Below are 23356 nucleotides of genomic sequence, written 5' to 3'. Positions count from 1 at the left end.
CACTGCTCTTAAAGGGGCAACTTGCAAAAGTTGCTTTTAAAGAGACATCAACATTGGCACTTTTCACACTTCTTCAAACAGTGGGACAAGAGAAAATGAAGACATTTCAAATATTTTCAAGTTTAATTTTTCCCAAGTTGAAGCAAATCAATCCTGAAAGCCGAAGCAATCACTTGCAATCTTGCATACTGTGTTGTTGGGGGTAGCTTGTGCTGTCAACAGAAAGTTCTGGTTGAAATAGCACTGTCTATTTCCATCAAACTTCACAGTCCCACAAGTCACCACAAGGATGGTAGTTTGGCTCATGAACAGGTTGGCAATCTAACACTCATATGGAACTCACTAGACGGCAACATCTCGAAAAATTCACTCAAGGCATTTTGTCCAGAAATAGCATTTCCATTCCAAATCAAAGTGGCGCTGTCCAGGTATAATCTAGTCAACACCCTTCTTCTTTTATCAATGGTGTCATAGTAAATGTTAACAAGTTCTTCAGCGGCTCTACATGCCTGGTCCACATAGATCTTAAAATCCACAGATGATGCCACTGCCATTTCCACCTCCCAGTGAAGCTCTCCAGGCACAGGAGCAATCAGGTTGTTCAGAAAATGCAGGAGTTTTAAGAGGCCTAAATCTATTACATTACTTTAAATTTGGATAGACAAGGGGAAACAGGGAAATGGAAAAGATGGAAATCCCCTTCTAAGCCATCTTGAAAGCTGACATTCCTTTCTGAAAATGCAGGGGTGATGGTAGAACACCCAGGTCTAGGCAAGCCAGGGACACATGGCAATGCTGCAGAAGACAGTGCAGGCATCCAACTGTTGTCCAGCACCCCAGAAGGGAAAAGAGGAGGAGGAGGAGGAGGAGGAGGAGGAGGAGTTCCTGGTAATCAGGAGCCAGAGCAGGTGTCTAGCTTTTAATATTAAGAAAATGTTCATCAAAACTGTTTGGTATTGGCTAAGAAATAGAGTGGTGTACCAGTGGAATAGACTAGGCGTAAAAGCAGGAGACGATTATAGTAATCTGCTGTTTGATAAACCCAAAGAGTCCAGCTATTGGGATAAAAACTCCCTCTTTGATAAAAACTGCTGGGAAAATTGGAAGTTAAAATGGAAGAAATTTAGATTAGACCAACACCTCACACCCTTTACCAAGATAAGATCCCAATGGTTACAGGACATAGACATAAAAAACAATACTATAAGCAAATTAGAAGATCAAGGACTAGTTTACCTGTCAGATCTATGGAAAGGGGAGCAGTTTATGACTAAGGAAGAGTTGGAGAACATCACCAAAAACCAATTAGATGATTTCGATTACATTAAATGAAAAAGCTTTTGCACAGATAAAACCAATGTAACCAAGATCAAAAGAAATGTAGTAAACTAGTGTGTGGGATAAAATTGAGATTTCTTCAGTAAAATATTACAGACTGAATCTGGTTAGCTCTGTGCCCCTCCTCCCTTGACAAAGCAAACTTTGGGGATATTGCTGAAGAGTCAACTGACCCACCTTAGCTGTTGCTGTCTGGAGAATCATTCAATTCCTGGGACTAAAGAGATAATCCGGTTTCCTTTGAATTCTATGCTCCTTTCCCTAGATTAGTTTGCTTTCTTTGAATTCTATGCCCCTTTCCCTAGGGCAGTTTAGATGGTAAAGTCACACACCTCATTAACAAGGGTGGGTCAGTTGGGGGGGGGGGGAGGCAATCACATTAGGATAAATGTGATTCTTGCACCTTTCCTTTTGCCTCAATCTCTCTGATTATGGCCCTTATCTCAAGAAACAAATAAAGCCTTCTCTTTCATACCTGGAGAGATCTCCGAAATTTATTTAAGTGGCATTTGTCCCACACAGTTTGGGGGCTCATCGCCGGGATAGCATGCCCATTGGGGACCTCGGCTTCTCAGAATTTGGCGAAAAAGCACTGCTGCCACAAAAATTCTGGCAGTTTGTCATTTTCCGGGAAGCCTTGCTTTCCCCTCTGTGCAAATGACCCGAAGCTGAGAGATTCAGTAGGAAGAGAACAGCAAATCCGAGGCAGGAACCTGGTGTCAGTGAGGACAAAGAACAGTGTTTCAAATGCATAGGGGGCAGCTAGGTGGTGCAGTGGATAAAGCACCAGCCCTGGAGTCAGGAGGACCTGAGTTCAAATCCAATCTCAGACACTTAATAATAATCTAGTTGTGTGGCCTTGGGCAAGCCACTTAACCCTATTGCCTTGCAAAAACCTAAAATAAATAAATAAATAAATAAATAGATAGATAGATAAATAAATAAAATAAACCTCTATGCATAGAGACCCCAAAAAAAAGGTATGCCCAGACCTTGGAGTCAGAGGGCACTAGATTCCTGGAGGGTCCATTTGGGTGACTGAGGGTTGGGGATGACCCCTGTCCACCCTAACAGCAACATGGGGGCGATGATAACCTTGATGGACTTGCTCATTCCATCAGTGCAACAATCAGGGACAATTTGGGGCTGTCTGCGATGGAAAATACCAGCTGTATCCAGAGAAAGAACTGTGGAGTTTTGTATGGGACAAATGCCACTTAAATAAATTTCAGAGATCTCTCAAGGTATGAGGAGAAAGCTTTATTCCTTTCTGGAGGAATGGGCCACAATCACATTTATCCTAACTCAATTCCCTCTAGACCTGCAAACTAATCTAGGGAAAAAAACATAAAATTCAAACCCAAACCAGATTATCTCTTCAGCCCCAGGAATTGAGTGGTCATCCCAGACTTTAACAGATAAGGTGGGGTCAATTGACTCTTCCCTAAGATCCCAGAAGTTGTTTTGTCAAGGGAGGAGCGGCATGTAGTTAACTATTCTCCAATCTATAATGTTCTACTGAAGAAATGTCAGACTTTATCCCACTCAGTTTGAACAAAGACCAAGGACTATTCCCTTTAATTTAGGAAAAAAAAAAGAACCCTGCTATCCTATTAGCTGATCTTGCTCTCTCTCTTATACTTCATGTTTCTTCCTTAAGGATGTGATTTCTCTCTCATCACACTCAACTTGGATCAATGTTACCATAGAAACAATGTAAAGACTGACAGATCACTTTCGGGGGGGGGGGTAAAATGGGGAAAAAATTGTAAAACTCAAATAACACCTTTAATAAAAGAAAAAAAATTTACAAAAAGAAAATGCTATTGATGCCTGTGGTTTTCTATGGGTGCCTTGGGCAGCTGAGGCCCTACTTAGGGCCTGTAACTTCATTTTTAAATGTAAATGTGCCATGACAGGAGCAACCTCAGGTGCAGTGGCAGGAGCACAAGGTGAGAGGGAAGGGGAGGGGAGGGATCTTGGGCCCAGGTACTGGAAGCCTGTGGAGGAGCTCGAAGCTCGCCACTCGGACCCGGGTCCCTTCCCGGGTCCCTTCCCCACTCCCAGTCCCAGCAGCCATGGCCAGCCTGAAGCAGTGCTTCCAGAGGTTCCTGGAGCAGAACATCATCACCGACTTCCTGGGGAAGCTGGAGGCGCTCTCCGGCATCAGAAAGTATTACCTGGCTACAGGTTTCATTGCCTAACTGGGCCTTTATCGCATCTTTGGCCATGGTGCCTCCCTGATCTGCAATCTCTTTGGATTCATCTCCCCAGCATACGCCTCCATCAAGGCCATTGAAAGCCCCAACAAAGATGAGAACAGCACTTGGCTAACCTCCTGGGTGGTGTACAACCTATTTGGCCTGGCTGAGTTTTTCTCTGACATCTTCCTTTTCTGGTTCCCCTTCTACTATGTAGGGAAGTGTGTCTTCTTGCTGTGGTGCACGCTTCCAGTGGCCTGCAATGGCTCCCAGATCTTGTATGTAAGATATCAAGCTTCCATGGACAGCCTGGTGAATGACCTGAGGGGACGAGCCCTGGACACAGCAGCCAATTTGACCTACACAGGCCAAAAAAAAAAAAAAAAAAAAAAGAACAACTTCAGCACCTCCCTCTACCCCTCCTCCAGCTTCCTGCCTCTAAAGTGATTACCTGACCCCAGGCATGAGGTGGGGGGGTGGAACCTCCCTTTTACCGGATTTTTCCTGACTCTTTCCTGCATGGAAAGTGGGCAAGACTATAAAAGTTTGGCCTACACTACCATCAAGACCACTTCTGGCTGTTTTCCTTTCTCTCTTTCCCTCAGTCATTTTCACCTAAGCCTTTGTTTTTCAGTCAGTATTTAAACAACCTGTTGTCTCTCCAGGAAAAGGTTAAATCTATGAATTTTGCAGACTTTCAAAATAAAAATCCTGAGTTTTTTCTAAGGCCAATCTTGAGGTTTTTTTTTTTACTTCTAGGGACTCATCTTTATGGCAGCATCACCAATTTCCCTGTCATCTTGCTGAGCAGAATGTCTTTATCCTCCTCTGAATACAATCAGTCTAAAAATGCCAAAGTAACAGCTGGAGGAGGTGATTTCTCTGCATGATTCAGAAAGCCATAGAACAGAACTGATGTTCAAGTTTGCCACCTAAAACATTTTTTTATATTATGCTTCCAATTTTTCTCATATTGGGATTTTAAGAAACCATTTTATGAGAAATGCTAGAATTTGAAAAGTGAATTTATCCTTAGAAAATTAAGTCTGCTGATCTGGATACTATAAAATTAGGAGTTAAGCTACAAGAGAGTGGAGGTAAGGTTTAAAAACTGCTGTTTCTTTAATTGCATATATTTTCCTCTGAAATACATAAAAAGAAGTCCTTGTAAATTCTTTTCTATTTAGGACTTTGGGACTTACAACTAAGTGCCTTGGGGACCATCTCTTCAAGCAAGGTCATCAAATCTTCTCAGTCCTAGGGAAGAAGTACCCAAAGAAGTCTGTCATTATATGAAGAAAGGATGACAATAGTCCAATAAACCAGGACCAGACATCATCAGTTTAGGCCTAATCCCCAAGAGACTTTTATATTTTAAAAGCAAGTCAAATAAGACCAATTAGCTAAAAGGAAATAATGCCTCAAAAGTGAATCTGATTTCTAATTGGATGAAAGATTAGGGATTTTCTAAATTAAGGGAAATTAGAGAACCTGCAATTTCTTCAATTCAAAAAGGAGGTTGCCCATTCCTCAAATTGTTTCTATGAACTAGCAAAGGCAAATAAAAAAAACTGAATCATCGTTTAGTATTTTTCCAGCCATGTCAGATTCTTCATGACCACTTTTTTAAGTTTTTTGCAAGGCAAACGGGGTTAAGTGGCTTGCCCAAGGCCACACAGCTAGTTAATTATTAAGTGTCTGAAACCGGATTTGAACCCAGGTACTCAAGACTCCAGGGCCGGTGCTTTATCCACTATACCACCTAGCCGCCCCCATGACCACTTTTGATGTATTCTTGCACACAGATTGATCATTTCCTTCTCTATACCATTTTATGGAGGAGTTACTGAGGCAAACAGGGTGAAGTGACTTGCCCAGATCAAATATGTAGGAAGCTGTCAAAGCTGGATTTGAACTCAGGTCTTCCTGACTCTGGGCCCAGCACTCTATCTCCTGAGCCACCTAAATGTCCCAAATTTATCAGACTTGAGCAAGTTTTCAAATAAGACATGAATTGCTTGCTTTGTACAATTGTGAGAAAATTCCTTTTATCAGTCTTTGGTTCTGACTGGATTTCTGGTTAGCATAACTGAGATCTTTGCTAAGATCTCTAAACTGCAGATAGAGGGATCCACTTTCCCAGCCAAGTGGGGCAAAGTTCAAGCCAAACAATAAGGTTTAATTCCAATACCCCCAAATAGATAAGGTTCTCCTCCAAGACAAATTAAACTAGATCCACAAGTGAATAGAAAGGGAACTGAGTTATCTCCACAATTGAGGCCCAAGATGGAGAAGTGTGGTTTACACACATCTTCCAATTAACCATTGTCCTAATCTCCTCAATTCCCTCAGTTTTCTCAGTTGAAAAATAAAGCTCATGGAACAGAAAGTCCAGGAGTCAAGATTCCATATTAGAGAGGAAGGAAGACCTGGCTGCTTGGCCCTTTGTCCTCCTTAAACTGGTGGATCTGGGAAGACCCAGACAATCAGAGGAAAGAATCACTGGAAGAAAAGGTGCTTCTAATTTGTGAGGGCCAAGACTAGACTGAGCTTCCAGGTTTCTTTGACTTTGGAGACAAAGTTTAGGAGGAGAGACAGGAAGGAATGTGGGATGTTAAAGGTGAGCCATCTCTCCCTTCTTTGCAGACCCAGCACTTAGCAGAATTCCTCACACATAGTAGGCTCATAGATAGATGCTTGATATTCAACATCCCATTTAAGCTCAGGAACAGAACCTTCTCCCTCCCACTCCTATTTTAAAATGATAAGGCCATGATTTTCTAAGCAGTGAGGAAGAAACGTATCATATATATACATATATATATATATATACACACACACACACACACACACACACACACACACACACACATATGGTATAAAAGTCATTCAAGGGGAGGCTAGGTGGCACAGTGGATAAAGCACCGGTCCTGGAGTCAGGAGTACCTGGATTCAAATCCGGTCTCAGACAATTAATAATTACCTAGCTGTGTGGCCTTGGGCAAGCCACTTAACCCTGTTTGCCTTGTAAAAAAAAATTTTTTTTAATTTTTAAAAAAAGCCACTCGCTTTTCACACTGACAAAAAAAAATGACAGGAACAGATAGAATATGATTGTGACAAGCAAGGGAAATTAGGATTTACCCAAAAAGCCAAGACCCCTAAATTTTATATGTTTCTTAAGGATCAAAGAGGAACATTTTAGAATCCAAAATAATTTTAAGAATTGAGTTTTTAAGAGGGAAACTCACTATGACCACAGAAACTCATTAAAACCACAGATGTAGAGAATTATGAATGTAGCTTTAATGCTGTTAAAATCTTGTTAATTGTGGAAGGCTGTCACAGATCTAAAATTATATTATAAAGCATCAGTCCTCAAAACTGTCTGGTATTGGCTAAGAAATAGTCATGGATCAGTGGAACAGACTAGGTGCAAGAGCAGAAAATGATTATAGTAATCTGCTGTTTGATAAACCCAGAATCTAGCTATTGGGATAAAAACTCTCTCTTCAATAAAAACTGTTGGGAAAATTGTAAGTTAGTATGGAAAAAACTTAGATTAGACCAGCACCTCACACCCTTTACCAAGATAAGATCCAAATGGATACAGGACTTAGACATAAAAAACAATACTATAAGCAAACTAGATCAAGGACTAGTTTACCTGTCAGATCTATGGAAAGGGAAGCAGTTTATGCCCAAGGAAGAGATAGAGAACATCATTCAAAACAAAGTAGATAATTTTGAGTACATTAAATTAAACTTTTGCACAGACAAAACCACTGTAACCAAGATCAAAAGAAATGTAGTAAATTGGGAAACAATTTTTGCAACTAGTATTTCTGACAAAGGATTCATTTCTAAAATATACAGAGAACTGAGTCAAATTTTCAAAAAACAAGCCATTCCCCAATTGACAAATGGTCAAAGGATATGCAAAGGCAATTTACAGATAAGGAGATCAAAGTGATCCCTAGTCATATGAAAAATTGCTCCAAATCATTACTTATCAGAGAAATGCAAATTAAAGCATCTCTGAGATACCACCTCACACCTCTCAGACTGGCCAATATGACCAGAAAGGACAATGATCAATGTTGGAAGGGATGAGGAAAATCTGGGACACTAATACATTGTTGGTGGAGCTGTGAACTCATCCAACCTTCCTGGAGAGAAATTTGGAACTATGCCCAAAGGGCAACAAAAATGTGCATACCCTTTGACCCAGCAAACACCATTACTGGGTCTATACCCTGAAGAGATGATGAAAAAAGATAAAAACATCAGTTGTACAAAAATATTCAGAGCAGCCCTGTTTGTGGTGGCAAAAAGTTAGAAATTAAGTGAATGTCTTTCAATTGGGGAATGGCTTAACAAACTGTAGTATATATGTCATGGAACACATTAGAAACCAGAAGGGACAGGAATTCAGGGAAGCCTGGAGGGATTTGCATGAACTGATGCTGAGTGAGAGGAGCAGAACCAGAAAAACATTGTCCACCCTAACAGCAACATGGGGGTGATGATCAAACCTTGATGGAGTCGCTCATTCCATCAGTGCAACAATCAGGGACAATTTGGGGCTCTCTGCAATGGAGAAAACCATCTGTATCCAGAGAAAGAACTGTGGAGTTGGAACAAAGACCAAGGACTATTATTTTTAATTTAGGAAAAAAAACTGATATCTTGCTGTCTGATCTTGCTATCTCTTATACTTTATGTTTCTTCCTTAAGGATATGATTTCTCTCTCATCACACTCAATTTGGATCAATGTATACCATGGAAATAATGCAAAGACTGACAAATTGCCTTCTGTGGGGGGTGGGGGAGGGAAGTAAGAGTGGGGAAAAATTGTAAAACTCAAAATAAATAAAATCTTTAAAATAAAAAAAATAAAGTTAAACCAAAAAATAAAATAAAATAATTAGCAATTTCCACATAAAATATATTATAGAAATATGTTGGTCCCAGGACCTTGTCATTTTATCTTTAGCGCATCCCAACCAGCCCATGCACTATAGCCTCAGGCAGGGGTCACAAAGACCCTCCAGCAAAGATGAGGTCCAGGGCTGCCTAGATGTCCCCCCCCCAGTACCCTGGAGAGCTTGGAGGCTCAGCTCATCATCATCATGGATGCCCATATCCCAGAGCTGCTGTAGCTGAGGCTGCCACTGGCTCTGGAGACTTGGTTGACCCAAGGCCTGCAGGGCATGTTGGAAAGCCTGGCTGAAGAGATTATTAGTAATGGGGGTACCAGAATGGACATTCATGGACATTGGAGAGGTGCCTGAGGAGTGACCCTGGGTGCCAGGAGTAGGGGTATGAGAGCTGCTTTACAGGGTGCTGGCCAGGGCCAGCTGCTCCACTATAGCTGAGAGATGCTGGGCAGGAGCTCAACATGCTGCTGAAGGGTGTGGACCTTGTGCTTAGATGAAAGTTGTCTTCATCATCATAAAGTCCTTCAAACAAGAAGCCACTTGGCATGACCCTGTAGGAACAAGAAGGCAGGCTACGAGAGGAGGCCTCTGCCCTTGGCAGTAGAGTGCTGCCTGCCACGGAGTGCAGAACTAGGATGATGGCATTGACAAGTGCAGGGTGAGCTGGGACCAGTGTATCCAGCATGTTGGGTTCAGCAAAGACAGAGAAGAGATCCTTATCCTGGAGCACCCCCAGTGCAATGGGATCATTGCTGAGGCCTGGAGTGGCTACAATGATCTGATCCAGGGATTCTTTATTCCCCAGCATCTTAAAGACTGCATCTCGGTAGGCAGGACTGCTATGCAAGGCAGTGTGCAAGACCCGGAATTCTCTCTGCACAGTCACTTTGTCCACCAGCTCTGCTTTCTGATCTGGCTCAGGCCATGACTTCCTCAGAACACGAACCATAAAGGGTCTCAACACTAAGGTATCAATTTATACTTATCACATTGATTGATATGTCAGAAAAAGAAAATGACAGATGTTGAAAGAGAGGCAGGAATATTGAGACACCAATGCCCCATTGGTGGAGTTGTAAACTCTATAGAGCTCTATAGAACAATTTTCTCAATTCCCAAAGGGCTATAAACCATGCATACCCTTTGATCCAATAATACCATGATCAGTATATATCATTGTTGGAAGCCAGGGTCTCTAAGCTGTTTGACACAGTTGCAGCAAGAAGATTCAAGGCAGTCACACTGCCTGATGGAACAACATTTCCTTCATATAGATAGATAGATAGATAGATAGATAGATAGATAGATAGATATACATATACATATGCATGTACATATATGTATATATATGGATTTCATGCATAACAATATTTATACATTTATTATTGATTACAATATTTACTCACCCTAATACTGGAATGACTATAAAGGAAGGATTTCAGAAAAATTCCTTGAATAAAACAGATTGTAAACTCTGTCCAAATTTAACAGAACTGCCTCTCCCTGAGGCATACAAAAGGCTTCAACATTATGAAATCTCTGGAAAACCCAGCACTGGGAATTCTAAAGAGATGCCAGAATGTATACAGGGAAAACAGATACAAGATGGGTCAGATAGAATTCCAGGGAAATTAATAGTTTTGCCCCCCTTACCATACACAGGAATATATGAAAAAGATGGTGAGAAAATAGTTAGTACAGGTGACCGATATGTGAACTCCAGCAGCCTTAGTTTCATGGGAAAGAATAAAAAAGTCACAGAAACTGTGGTTTCTACCAACAAGGCCAGAAAGAAAAATTGGTTATTGTAAGAGTTAATGGATGGGTGGACAAGCATAAAGACCCTCACTACAGACTGTTAAGGAAGTGTATCGAAAACATTACCTACACAAAAAATATAAAAAATTTTCCATTAAAAGAATTGCTTAATTAATAACTTTAAATGAATTAACAATTATACAATGTAGTAATAAATAAGGTAACAGACAGGTTAAGGTCATCATGGTCTGAGTAGGGATAAGAAATCAATTAACTATATGATTATTACTTAAACTTGTAATCACATGATAAAAACTTGTAACCATATGAAATATATGATTGTTGATGAAAATTGTACACTTTTGTAACCAAGGAAATGATCTCAGCTTGCTTGCTTGAAATATACATGATTCTGAGACTATAAAAATAAATCCAAGCAGCTGACAGTCAACCTGCTCCTGCCTTTACCCACTTGTTGACTCAACTTATTTCACCGACTCTATCCCTCCTGTCAGGTTCCAAGGACCCCTCAGAGGCTGGACCCCCACATAAAATGATAATAAGTTTCTCAAAATTATATTTCTAGTAAAAAGACTGATTTCAAAGAGAGAATACTCAGTCTTCCCTTCTCACACACTCTGCCCCCAAGAAAGAAGTCAAGACCTCTGAGTATCCCAGTATGTTCATTAGAAACTCAGGAAAATAAGGATCAGGATACTGGAAAACTTGTCCTGCCGAAGTAACAAAAATTCATCAGATAGTATTTTATAAGGATGAGTCTTGAGAAGCCATCTGATCAACTTCATATTGTACAGCCATCAGAAGGCAATGTGTGGTGCAGAGTGCTGTGCTTAACACAGACTCATCCTCTCCAGGCTAAATATTCATATTCAACCAAAGTGACAGCCCCAAGGCAAAATGAATACTAGAAGAATTAATGTCAAGAGATTAGAGTGTCTCTCTGAGGGGGAACAATTTGTTACTAACTTGGAGGGAAAATTGAGCCAATACACAGATGGCAATGGTAGAGCAGAAAAAGAGTGGATAACTTTGGGAGATCTGGTGTACAGCTCTACATTTGCTCATCTAGATCAGAAAACTTGCAAACATCAAAGCCAGTTTGATGAAAAATGCTGGAGAAATACAAAAACTGCTAAATGAAAGACAAGAACTCCAGAAAATTTACCCAGTAAGTTAGTCATCCATTTCTAAGAAGGCATTTAATTCCATCCAAAGTAAAGTTCAAGTGAAGCTTAAAGAGATGGGGGCGGGGCGGCTAGGTGGTGCAGTGGATAGAGTAAGGGCCCTGGAGTCAGGAGTATCTGAGTTCAAATCCAGCCTCAGACACTTAATAATTGCCTAGCTGTGTGGCCTTCAGCAAGCCACTTAACCCCATTGCCTTGAAAAAAAAAAAAACTAAAAAAGAGATGCAGGATTCTTGGGTCAGTAAGAAGGCAGACAAATTCAACTGTATGCAGATAGTAATAAACCCAAGTATTTTTATGATGCCCTGAAGGATATTTAAGGAACAAAGACCTATTTGGTGCTAATAGATCCATATTGATCAAAGACAGGGATGTGGGCTGAACACTTCCATAGTGTTCCATAACAGACCATCATCAATCAATGTAGAAGCCACTGACCATTTACCTCAAGTTGAAGTCAATCAGTCCCTGGTTGAAGTTCCAACTGAAGAAGAGGTTTTGAATGCCATTAGACTCCTTTCAAGGAAAACCATCTGGTGCTGATTCTATTCCAGTTGAGATCTACAAGGTGGAAGATCTATTGCTCATGCAAAAACTGACTGAAATTCTACAGGCATATAAAATGCTATTTTATATGGCAAGAAGAGGTTATCCTCCAAGAATTCAAGGATGTCTCCATTTTTCATCTCTATAAAGAGAATAGATTGTCCTGTGACAATCACAAAAGTATTTCTTGTCTAGTCATTGTTGTAAAATTCCTGCCAGAGTCCTTCTCAGTAGACTGCTCCTTTACCTCCCTGACAGCCAGTGTGGTTTCAAAAAGATTGAGGAACATTTGATATGGAGTTTCCTGACCAACAACTCCAGGAGAAATGCCAGGAGCAGAACAGACATCTGTATACGACATTTGTAGATGAGATCAAGGCCTTTGATACTATCAGTCATGAGATTTATGGAAAATTACATAAAAATTTGGTTACCTGTTAGGGATCCTTGAGGACCAGAGTTGTGAAATGACAAAGGTAATGGTTTAAAGACCCTCTTGGCCTCCTGTTGTTTTGCAAACACACTGGCTCAGTTTCTCAGGAGACCAACATGACCCAAACCCCTTTGCTTTTCCTTAAGATCATCATGACCCAGCTCCTTTCTATCTCCTGACATTGATCAAGAACCGCATTATCGAAAGAGCAATGATGCATAAGAATGTGTAACTGTTTAACCAATGTGTAATCTTTAATATGATTGGTGCTTAAGCTGGTAGCATGAGTTGTCCATGAATACAGAAGTAGACTAGGATATAAACTGCTGTGTGACCCTAATAACGTTTGGAGTGCTTTACCATCTCTGCCTCCTCTCTCATTCACTGCAAGCTGAGAACAGTTCTCTGCTGGCCAGAGGACTCAAGTAGCTGATGGACCTAAACAAGTGGTGCCCATAATGTGGGGCCTCCTAGGGGAATTAGGGGAAGATTACTTCAGCCACAGGGCAGATTGGCCTCTAGAAACAAAAGAGGTCTCCAGTTGCAGCCCAGCATGTACAGACTGGTGAGGTAAGAGAAATCTTATCATGGGACAAGTACTAGGAGTTTCAGATAAAGAAACTCATATAAGGTTATTATATAAGGCTCTGAAGAAGCAGGGATGTACAGTAGAAATTAGAACTAATTGTAATCCTGATTGTGAAAAAACCTTAAAAGGGAGGAAGCAGGATGCCTCACTGGCCAGCATAGGTTCTGCCACCTATACAGCACAAATCATGGCACAAACCATGGCTGGGGCTTTCAAAAAGAAATAGTATAAAGTGCTTTAAATGTGGAAAGATTGGGCATATAATAAAAAAAGGATTGTAGAAATAAAGGGGGAGGTCCTCCACCAATAACTCCTTGTCCAAAGTGCAAAAAACCAGGCCATTGGACAAATGAATGCTGTTTAACCCCTGATATCAGGGGGCGGCTAGGTGGCATAGTGGATAAAGCACGGGCCCTGGAGTCAGGAGGACCTGGGTTCAAATCCGGTCTCAGACACTTGATAATTACCTAGCTGTGTGGTCTTGGGCAAGGCACTTAACTTCATTTGCCTTGCAAAAAAAAAAAAACAAACCCTAAACCCGATGTCAGGCCTAATTCCACAGGCTCGGGGAAACAAATGGGGAATGCTAGGAATGGAAGAAGAGGTGAGCTCAGGGGCAAAGGAATTAAGAAAGAAATATCAGGAGTTAACCTCTCACAGGGAGCATACTTAATTTCTGTTCCTGAGGAAATCATTTAATTAGAGCTGGTACCACAGTCACTCTTCCTTTACAAGAACCAAAAATAGATAGTAATAAATGTTTAGTGATAAATGCACCAAGTATGGACTATACTGGCTTACATATCCAGGTTGCTGTATTAGAAGGGAATGAAATCTAAGTTTTTAATCCCCTACAAAATCATATAGAGATTGAAGTTAAGCAAATAGTAGCACAAGGAATATTATTAGAAAATTCAGGTTCCACACCAGTAATGGGAATATTTACTGAAAAAAAAATACAGCCCTCTAGACCTATGATACCATAAAGGAAGTTCAAAGGAGTGTGGTATCTTGTGGTATCTTGTTGTTTTTTGTCTTTGTGTAATGTTTAAAGGGACCCTTTAATGTGAGAGCAGAGTGGGTTTCCCCAGATTTTGGGGGCCTCTCTGGTTCTAAATGCTCTGACTCCATTTATGTGTCTATATGTGTTTGCTTTAAAATACAAGCAGAGAAAAACTCTCAGCTGTCTCTCAGGTTTGCTGTTCTCTGTGTTCTGATTGGTGCCAAAAAAGGAGATTTTCCTGAGAATTATGTTGATTTTGGAGAAGAGGTTCTATTATTTTCTTTTTTTTTTTTAGGTTGTTTTTGGTGGGTTTTTTGCAAGGCAAATGGGGTTAAGTGGCTTGCCCAAGGCCACACAGCTAGGTAATTATCAAGTGTCTGAGACCGGATTTGAACCCAGGTACTCCTGACTCCAAGGCCGGTGCTTTATCCACTATGCCACCTAGCCGCCCTCTATTATTTTTCTCTTATTTTCTATTGTCTCTTTTCTGATCTGATACACTAATAGAATTTTATTTGCTGATTTGGCAAATTATACTTATAAGGGACCTAGAAGAAATTGAAATTGTCCCTAAAATTATTTTTTGGACTGGTCTTAATTATCATGTTTAAATAATTAGTGCATATTATCTTGATATCTCAAAATGTGAGGAATCTCCAATTCCCAGAATATCATTTGTCAGAAGATAGAAAGCTCTTTTAAGTTAGAGCATTGAGAAGTTAGAATAGCACTAGTACAGATAAGAAGGATTTGCAAACTTTTATATTTTTGAAAAGGAAAATGATTTAAGGTAATTTTGAATATTAGTGTGGAATTTATAAGATTATTAAGAGAACCATAAAGAAAATCTTGTAATCATCAAAAAGGGATTTTAGGGACATTTGGTCTCAAGAAATTTTTATGTATTGTAAAAGTTTTAGGGAGTAAAGGGAATATACATTAAATTGAAATATGTTACGTATAATTAGTATAATTGTATAAGAACAGATTCAGACTAATTTTTGAAACTTTAAGATTATGTTACAATAATAAACAATGGATGAATTGAAGTATCATCTATCTCCTTTGTAAAGATTTGTTATAAGAAAACCGAAGAAAACCTTGCCAACAAAGTTATATTGGCTCAGAGAGATTGTTCCACCTAGTGTTTCTTTTTTTTTCTTTTTTTTTTTTTTAGTTTTTTGCAAGGCAATGGGATTAAGTGGCTTGCCCAAGACCACACAGCTAGGTAATTATTAAGTGTCTGAGGCCAGATTTGAACTCAGGTCCTTCTGACTCCAGGGCCGGTGCTCTTATCCACTGTGCCACCTACCCACCCCCATCTAGTGTTTCTTAAAGGGAATATTTCTTACTTAATATCTATTATTTAAGAAGAAATTATATATGTATCTTGTAACCCTGGCATTGGTAAAAGTTTTACATTGGATTTTTTGAAATTATTACACACACACACACACACACACACACACACACACACAACTAAATTCATAGACATATTTAGTTATAAGGTTAACATTAAGATGTCGGCATGGAAACATTATGTTTTATGTGGGTTAAGAATTAATGTTTAATTTTAAAGAAGCCAAAATGGTAAAACTTAGAAGAAGGTTGTATAAGAGATTGGGAATTTGAAAATAAACAGGGGAAAATTAGACCATATGTAGTAAAAGCATTTCCCATGATCTTATGAGGAAGAGACTTGGTCATGCAAGCAGGACTCACTGTCTCTATGGATTTTTCATAGGGGCCACTGAAAGAAAAGAAAAATTAATGTCCCCTAGAATAAAATGGAAATTGCTGTCATTTGATCTCCTGTTTCTCCCAGTTTCCATTAAAACAGATGATGGTCTGACATATGTTTCCTAAGTCTTTTGGAACCTTCTGTAAGGAATTTAACATTATACATATAACAGAAACACTTTATGACCCCCGTGGTCAGGCTATTGTAGAACATGCCAACAAGACACTGCAAACCTTTCTCCAAAAATAAAAGAAGGGGAATTTTGGGAATAAACCTAAAGTTAGGATAGATGTGGCATGTTATACATACAATTATTTAATATTTAATGAACAACGTGTAACTCTGGCCATGAAATACTACTGCCATCCTCCAGTAAATGGCAATAGCAATTCTAAACTAAACAAACAACTTGTACAAAAGGTACATAATGACAAGTTATGTGGAAAGATCAGGATGGAATATGGAAAGGACCTAACAAAGTACTAACAAAAGGGCCAGGTGTTCTTTCTACACCTCTACAGATGGAGGTGAACACTGGATTGCTCTAAGAATAGTGAGATCTATCATTGAAGATCACATAAAAGGGGTAAAAAGAAAAAAAAGCAGAATATACAAAAACTATGGACTGTTGTGATGTTATTATCTCAAATGCAGACTAGCATGGCAGAATGCCCAGAGGAAGAAGAGATGGGTTTTGGTTTTTTTTAATCCTCAACCACCTTCAGTCCAAGTTGTGGAAGAAGGAGAAAAGACCCCTAAATCTTTCACAAAAAGTTCAACCACAATTTGAACATGATGCATTTTACAATCATACTAATCCTCCTGTTCAAATTAATTTTACGAGATTATCGGCAAAAGTCTCCTGTTTCTCCAAAATAACTGCTTGTGTATTCCAGTAGTACTGGTAACTTATCATCTGACTGAGATAGCCAATGGCATTATTCCTTTCCTGCAGACAAGCCACCTGCTATAATAGATTATCATGGATTCCCTGCTCCATTATATATGGATAGATAGGAAAAAATAAACTTTAGGAGAAGGCTGGAAAATATCTATGATTATGGGACTAAGCAACATCACACAAAGAAATACTTCCAACATAATCACTTCACATGAGACATTGATGGGGAGGGCTTGTCTGGGAAACAATTATGCCTTTATGTATGGATCTACTGTAAATATATCAGTAATGGATGGTTATTACCATGTATCCTGTCTAAATTGTACCTTATCAGAATGATTTGGTAGTAAAACCCTAGGAACAATATTTATCATGACTAGGCCAAGATATATGATGATACCTGTAAAAATCCTTTGGTAACAAAGTAGGGCTGATCATGTGTTTTCTGAAACAGAAAAAAAGGATTTCTCAATATCCTATAGTAATAAGAGAAAAAAGATGCATTTCATGTGTTATTCTAGAAATATCTTTATTAATATCTATTATTACTTCATCAATTTCTCTAGTAATGTCTGTAAGCACTGTAAAGAATGAAATAGTACAGGCTCCATTTCGAGAAGAGTTAGCTAAGAACGTCTCTTTGGGATTCAAGGAACAGCAAATTATAGATGAGGAATTTTATAAAGCCATCAAAGCATTAAAGGATACTACTGAGACTGTTGAGGATGAAGTAGATAAGATAGAATATAAGGCTAGCTGGGCATGTAATTATCGATATTCACCTTTTTTTGCTTGACAAAATTATAATATAATGAGTCTCATAATTCATGGGAAAGAATTAAGAATTATCTTAATGGTTTATAGATAATGGTAATATTTCTATATAAATTGAAGATTTATATGATTTATAGCACAATAAATTAATGATGCTTCTGTACAAGGTCTGTTACCCGATAAGACAGCTCAAAAAATCATTGATTATCTTAGTCATCTTTCTTTTTCCTCTTAGGGACAGCACACCTTATACACCATTACTACCATTATAGGAGCAACCCTTCTGGTTTTAATCATACTATCATTTCTTACTCAATTTGTGTGGTCTGCTTTGCAGAACAATCTTGATCAAACAAAGGCCCAATTATGGAAAAATAAAAAGGGGGAAATTGTTAGGGATCCTTGAGGATCAGAGTTGTGACATGACAAAGGTGATAGTTTAAAGACCCTCTTGGCCTCTTGTTGTTTTGCAAACATGCCGGCTCGGTTTCTCAGGAGACCAGCATGACGCAAATCCCTTTGCTTTTCCATAAGATCAGCATGACCCAGCTCCTTTGTATCCACTGGCATTGATCAAGAATGCAAGAGCAATGAAGTATGCATAAGAATGTGTTAACTGTCTCATTCACTGCAAGCTGAGAACAGTTCTCCCCTGGCCAGAGGACTCAAGTAGCCAGTGCACCTGTACAGTTACCTAGAGAAATTCATTAGTATTGCACATCAATTTCATGACAGCATGCTTACCTGGGTTCTGGATACTGGATGATGCTCTCAAGATTTCCCAGTCACCAATGGAGTGGAACAAGAATGTGTCCTTGCTCCCATGCTTTTTAGCATGATGTTTGCAGACACATTATCAAAAGCCTTCACGGAGGATGACCATGATCTCAAGATCAGTTACCATACTGATGACAAATTCTTCAACTTGGAAAGCCTACAAGCCAAGACCAAAGTGGAAGGAGTGTTGGTACAGGATCTTGTGTTTGCAGTTGATTGTGCATGCCATGCAGCCTATAAAGTTGAGATGCAATGAAATATAGATTGATTCTCCACTGCTTGTGCTAATTTTGGTCTAAAGACACCAAGAAAATCCAGGTGCTCCATCAGCCAGCACCAAACTTATATGTAGAATCATCAACTTCAGTATATGGAAAAGTTTTGAGTACTGTGGACAAGTTCATTTACCTTGGCAGTGTCTTTTCCAGGGAGGTAAACATTGACAGTGAGGTTGACACTCACATTTCCAGAGCTATTATTTGGGAGGCTCCAAAAGAAAGTGTGAGAGAGAAAGGGTATTAGACTAACTACCAAATTGAAAGTCTATAGATAGTCATTGTGCTGACCTCATTGCTATATGCCTATGAAATCTGGACAATCTACCAGTGCTATGGCAAGAAAATGAATCGCTTCCATTTAAATTGTGTTAGGAAGATTCTGGCAGGAGGAGATAACAGACACCGAGGTCCTTTCTTCAGCTAAACCACCTAGCATTCCAACATTACTACAGAGAGTGCAACTGTAATGGGCTGGACACAGTGTTAGAATGCCTGAAATATATTTGCCAGAAATACTATTTTGTGGAGAACTCACATAGGGCAAGTGCCTATAAGGGGGTCAGAAGAATTCATACAGGGAAACCCTGAAAGTCTCTCATAAGAACTTTAGAAATGATTCAACAACATGGAAACACTGGCACAAGACTGCCCAGTTTGGCCTGCCCTCATCAGTGAGGGTGCTGTACTCTATGAGGGAGGCAGAATTGAAGTATAATCCAAGGAATATGACATATAAGTTTAGAGTAAGCACCCCAGGTATTCACATGAACTATTTGGGTCCAACCTCTGGTAGAGTGCTCCAAGCTCATATTGGTCTGATCAGTCACAGTTGGACACATTGTAATTTATCTTAAACATAGTGACATCATTTTGGTCTTCTTTGATAACAAAAGACAACAAGCAACTAATCAATGGTCTCCACCTATAGGTTAGAGGTAAGGTCTTAGAGAATAAAACTTCATGGATAAACTAAGTTTTTCTTATTTCATCTTTAGTCTAAGAAAATTAATATGGTAACAATAGATAATTTAGATAGATTGGCAGAGATAGGTAAGATAGGTGAATAGATGTAGGGATAACAATCTTAACTTACTCTTGGTAGATTTGGAGAACTCCTCTTTGTGCATTCATTAAGAATTTAGAACAGGCTCTCTAGTTTACCTGGCTTAGTTTAGGAATAATCCTCATCACTTCCAGGAGATTATAACATCACCAGCTCTATTCAAATGATTTCTTCTCTCTTGATATTCAATCTCCCATATCCAGTCTATTGGTTATCTCAAATTGAAGTGCCTTATAGATGTCTCAGACTCCACATGTTCAAAACTAAACTTGTTCTTTCTCTCCAATGCCCTTTCTCTTCCAAGCTTTTCTAAGCCTGGAAATAAAGAAATCTTCCTGATTTGCAGGAGCATGTCATTGTTGTTGTTTGTCTTTCATTCTCAAAGAGAATCATGATATCAAGGAGATGATACCATGACATGAAGGTGGGTTGGATTTAAGTGAGTGGGGTTGTGCTAAATCACCAGTCTCACTTCCTCCTCCAGAGCCACATAGGTCCAGTGGTCAGATGTGAAACTGAATTTCAGGAGATGGACTTGGATGTGAGGCAGTCAGGGTGGAGTAACTTGCTCAAGGTTACATCTGTTAAGTGTCAAGAGTCTGAGACAGGATTTGAACTCAGGCTCTCCAGAATTCACTGCACCCCATAGCTATACATTTCAGGAGCTTACCATGTACCAAAGAGACAAAATGCGAACAACTCTGCAAACATGCTATAGACAGGACAAACTGGAGACAATGAAGAGATAACAGTAATATTAAGAGAAATTGGCAAAGCCTTCTTGTAGAGTGAGATTCTAGCTGGGTATTTAAGGAAGTAAAAAAGAAAGACTTGGGAAGCAGAGCATTCCAGACATGGAGAAAGACAAACTGAAATAAAGGTGGTTATTGACTCCAACACCTGCTGACAAAAAGTGGTTAAGATCAATGGACATGACCTCAACCAATCATGAATTTTCCCCATTTCAGTTGTTGGCTAATCATGAAGTTGTGCTGTTTCTTTCTATTTTTGGTGCTCTTCACCTCTTCCTCACAGTTTTTTTTTTCAAGTTCCAGATAATATCCCACTTTCTGCTCTCAGGTCTGTCACTGTTTCAGATGGTGGATTTGGCTTCAATTGAATACAATGGGCATGTTCCCACTAGATCTCTTTAGATTTCATAAGTTGTGTCTATAGACAATGGTCACTTAATATCATTTATTTAGAGTTCTTATTTAAGGAAGTGGATCATTTATACTACTTTCCTAACCAAAATAAAAAAAAAGATATGTTGCCAACAAATCCATAAATAGCACAGCAGTTGATGTTTTCATATTCTCTGTGCACTACTTTCTCACTGTAAAGTTAATTTTGGCTTATTCTGTTTTTAACCTTTCTAAAATTTTTTTCAAGTAATATTTTATTTTCCCCCAAGTTACAGGTAAAAGTTTTTTTCTTTTTTTCCTACACAACGTAGCAATGAAATATCAAATGTCTGAGACTGGATTTGAATTCAAGTTCAAGACTCTGGGTCTTGTGCTCTGCTCCACCTAGTCAAATTGTTTGGTGACACAATGGGGATTAAGAAAAATCATTTTAACATTAATTTTTAAAATGCTTTTAGTTCCACATTTTATCCCTCTCTTTTCCCTTCTTCTCCCTAGATAGCAAGCAGTCTGATATAAGTTGTTTTCGTCCTTCATTTTGAAGAAGACCAGAACATCAGGGAGGTGATGCCGTGACAGACAAGCCCATGAATTGGATTTGAGTGAGGAGGTGCTGTGCAAAGACAACTGCCTCACTTTCTCCTCCAGAGCCATCTGGGTCCAGTGGCTAGATATGGATCAGGATGACCAGAGATGACCCTGGATTTGAAGCATTCAGGGTTAAGTGACTTGCCCAAAGTCATACAGCTAATAACAGTCAAGGACTGAGGTTGAATTTGAACTCCCATACTCATGACTCCCAAGACCAGTGCTCTATTGTGCCACCTAGTTATACATGTACAGTCAGAAGCTGTACAAAGTACAGTTGAGTAAGTCCTTGCCTGAATTTGCATGGGAAAAACAGGAGTCATACAAAGAACAGGAAATCCCTGGAAAACAAACTAGAAAATTTGTTAAAATTTTGCCAGTTAAGTCCAAAACAGAGAGATGTGAGGTACAGAGACTTGGGAAATTATGAGGAAAATGAAAAATACATTCACTTGGCCTTATTGGGGGTTAGACCTTTGTATTCAGTCACAAATAGATTCAAAACTTAATTTCCAGAATATCACGGTCCTTATTTTCATTAGACAAATATCAGATGTCCTTGAGGCTAACAGAAAGAGGGCCAAGGTTTACAGAAGGGAAACGGAGATTTAGAAGCCCCAGAGACCAGGGACCTCATCCTCTGGTCAGGGGAGACCACCCACCCTTTCCCATTATCCCCTAGGCCCGGGTGCAATGAATGGAGAGAGAAGGTAGCTAGAACTGGGAGGGAGGAGGGGAGTCCAGCTTGTGGAGCTTTGTCTCTGCCATTCTGCTCTTTGGAGGCTCCGAAGCCCAGCTTGTCCTTGGCAGGAGCTGGCCAGAGACTTACAGACCTTCTTCTCTACAGTTCAGAGGGAGGCCCCCAGAGGCTTGAAGTGAACTTCTTCTCTTGCACTCACACGGAGGCTGACAAGGATGGTTCATCTAGTGCTTCTCCTTAGTTCAGATAAAGGCTTACAGTTTTTCTGTTTTTATCATCAAAAGTGATCCCAGAGTCAGAGATGACTGAAAATGATGAAACTACAACAATGATCCATCAGTGATTGTTTCCATTTCTCTTTGGTTCTTTACAGAAACTTTGGGGGAGGGAGAAACGTCCTTTGCTGAATTCAGAAACCTGCAGGCGCTGGCCCTTTCCCGTTAACTTGGAAAATCTATAATGTCTCATCCATTAGAAACCAGATTCCCTCATGTTGGTATTATTGGCTTTCAAGTGCTTGGTGTTATTTGCTTCATTAAAGCACGACGGGCTGTGTCCCCTGGTTTGAGGACTGGAGCTGAAGTGCGGGTCCTGGTGGACCGGACACTTGCCATCATCGCTTCACAGCGGCAGCCTTCTTCTTGGGGCTCTTCTTCCCTGGGGCTGAGATCTGATGACTGGGGGGACCGGACACCTGCCATCATCGCTTCACAGCGGCAGCCTTCTTCTTGGGGCTCGTCTTCGCTGGGGCTGAGATCTGATGACTGGGGGGGGGGGGGGGGTTACGATCCCGAAGCCCTAAGCTGAAAAGAATTCACAAGGTTCTTTTGTTCTTTTCTCAGTTCTTTTTTTTTTGTTCTATTTTAAAGTAGGGGTGGCTGGGTGGCAGCGGGTAAGCACCAGCCCTGGAGTGAGGGGGCCCTGAGTTCAAATCCAGCCTCAGACACTTAATACTTACTCAGCTGTGTGACCTTGGGCAAGTCACTAACCCCCGCCTTGCAAAAGTAAAAAAAAGGCTAAAACGCGGCGAGTTCAAGCTGCGGCCGCTCCCGCCAGCAGCTCCCGCCCGAGCTCGGGGTCCCGGTCAGCAAAGGGGCTTCACCTGCCGAGGCTCCGACCGCAGCACCATCCGGAAGCCTTTCTCAAATGTCTTTCAAAGGTTCTCGAACATTCCAGTCTGAGCGCAATCCGAAGCAGCACATCCTTCCTAAGGCGGCCCCGCCGGAGCCACGCCTCCTGACCCCTGACCTTCCTTCAGCGGCTCCGCCCTCAGCGGCGAGCCCCACCGGACCCGTGTTGCCCCTCCCCATCCGGGCTCCTGGCGGAGGGGCGGGCACATCCGCCGGGAGCCCCGCCCCTAGTCCAGCCGCATCTA

General features: G+C 40.3%; 1 protein-coding gene and 4 pseudogenes across 1 annotated transcript in view; 2 read left to right on the top strand and 3 right to left on the bottom strand.

Annotated features, from left to right (window-relative positions):
• Positions 1-23278, bottom strand: part of LOC141497117 (uncharacterized) — a 39585-nt gene extending 16307 nt beyond the window's left edge. Inside the window, exon 1 of the mRNA XM_074199725.1 lies at positions 18616-23278. The gene's annotated coding sequence lies outside the window, so the exon portion shown is untranslated. The remainder of the gene's footprint in view (positions 1-18615) is intronic.
• The window catches only part of LOC141499640 (vomeronasal type-2 receptor 26-like), an 841716-nt pseudogene that overhangs the window by 544927 nt on the left and 273433 nt on the right, over positions 1-23356 (top strand).
• Positions 137-18215, bottom strand: LOC141497194 (NTF2-related export protein 2 pseudogene; annotated as a pseudogene).
• On the top strand, positions 3417-3897 carry LOC141497187 (receptor expression-enhancing protein 6 pseudogene; annotated as a pseudogene).
• LOC141497158 (ubiquitin-like protein 7 pseudogene) lies at positions 8563-13459 on the bottom strand (annotated as a pseudogene).

This window comes from Macrotis lagotis, chromosome X (genome assembly GCF_037893015.1).
Source record: "Macrotis lagotis isolate mMagLag1 chromosome X, bilby.v1.9.chrom.fasta, whole genome shotgun sequence".
NCBI classification, from domain to species: Eukaryota; Metazoa; Chordata; class Mammalia; order Peramelemorphia; family Peramelidae; genus Macrotis; species Macrotis lagotis.
This window is presented reverse-complemented; position numbering and strand designations above follow the sequence as displayed.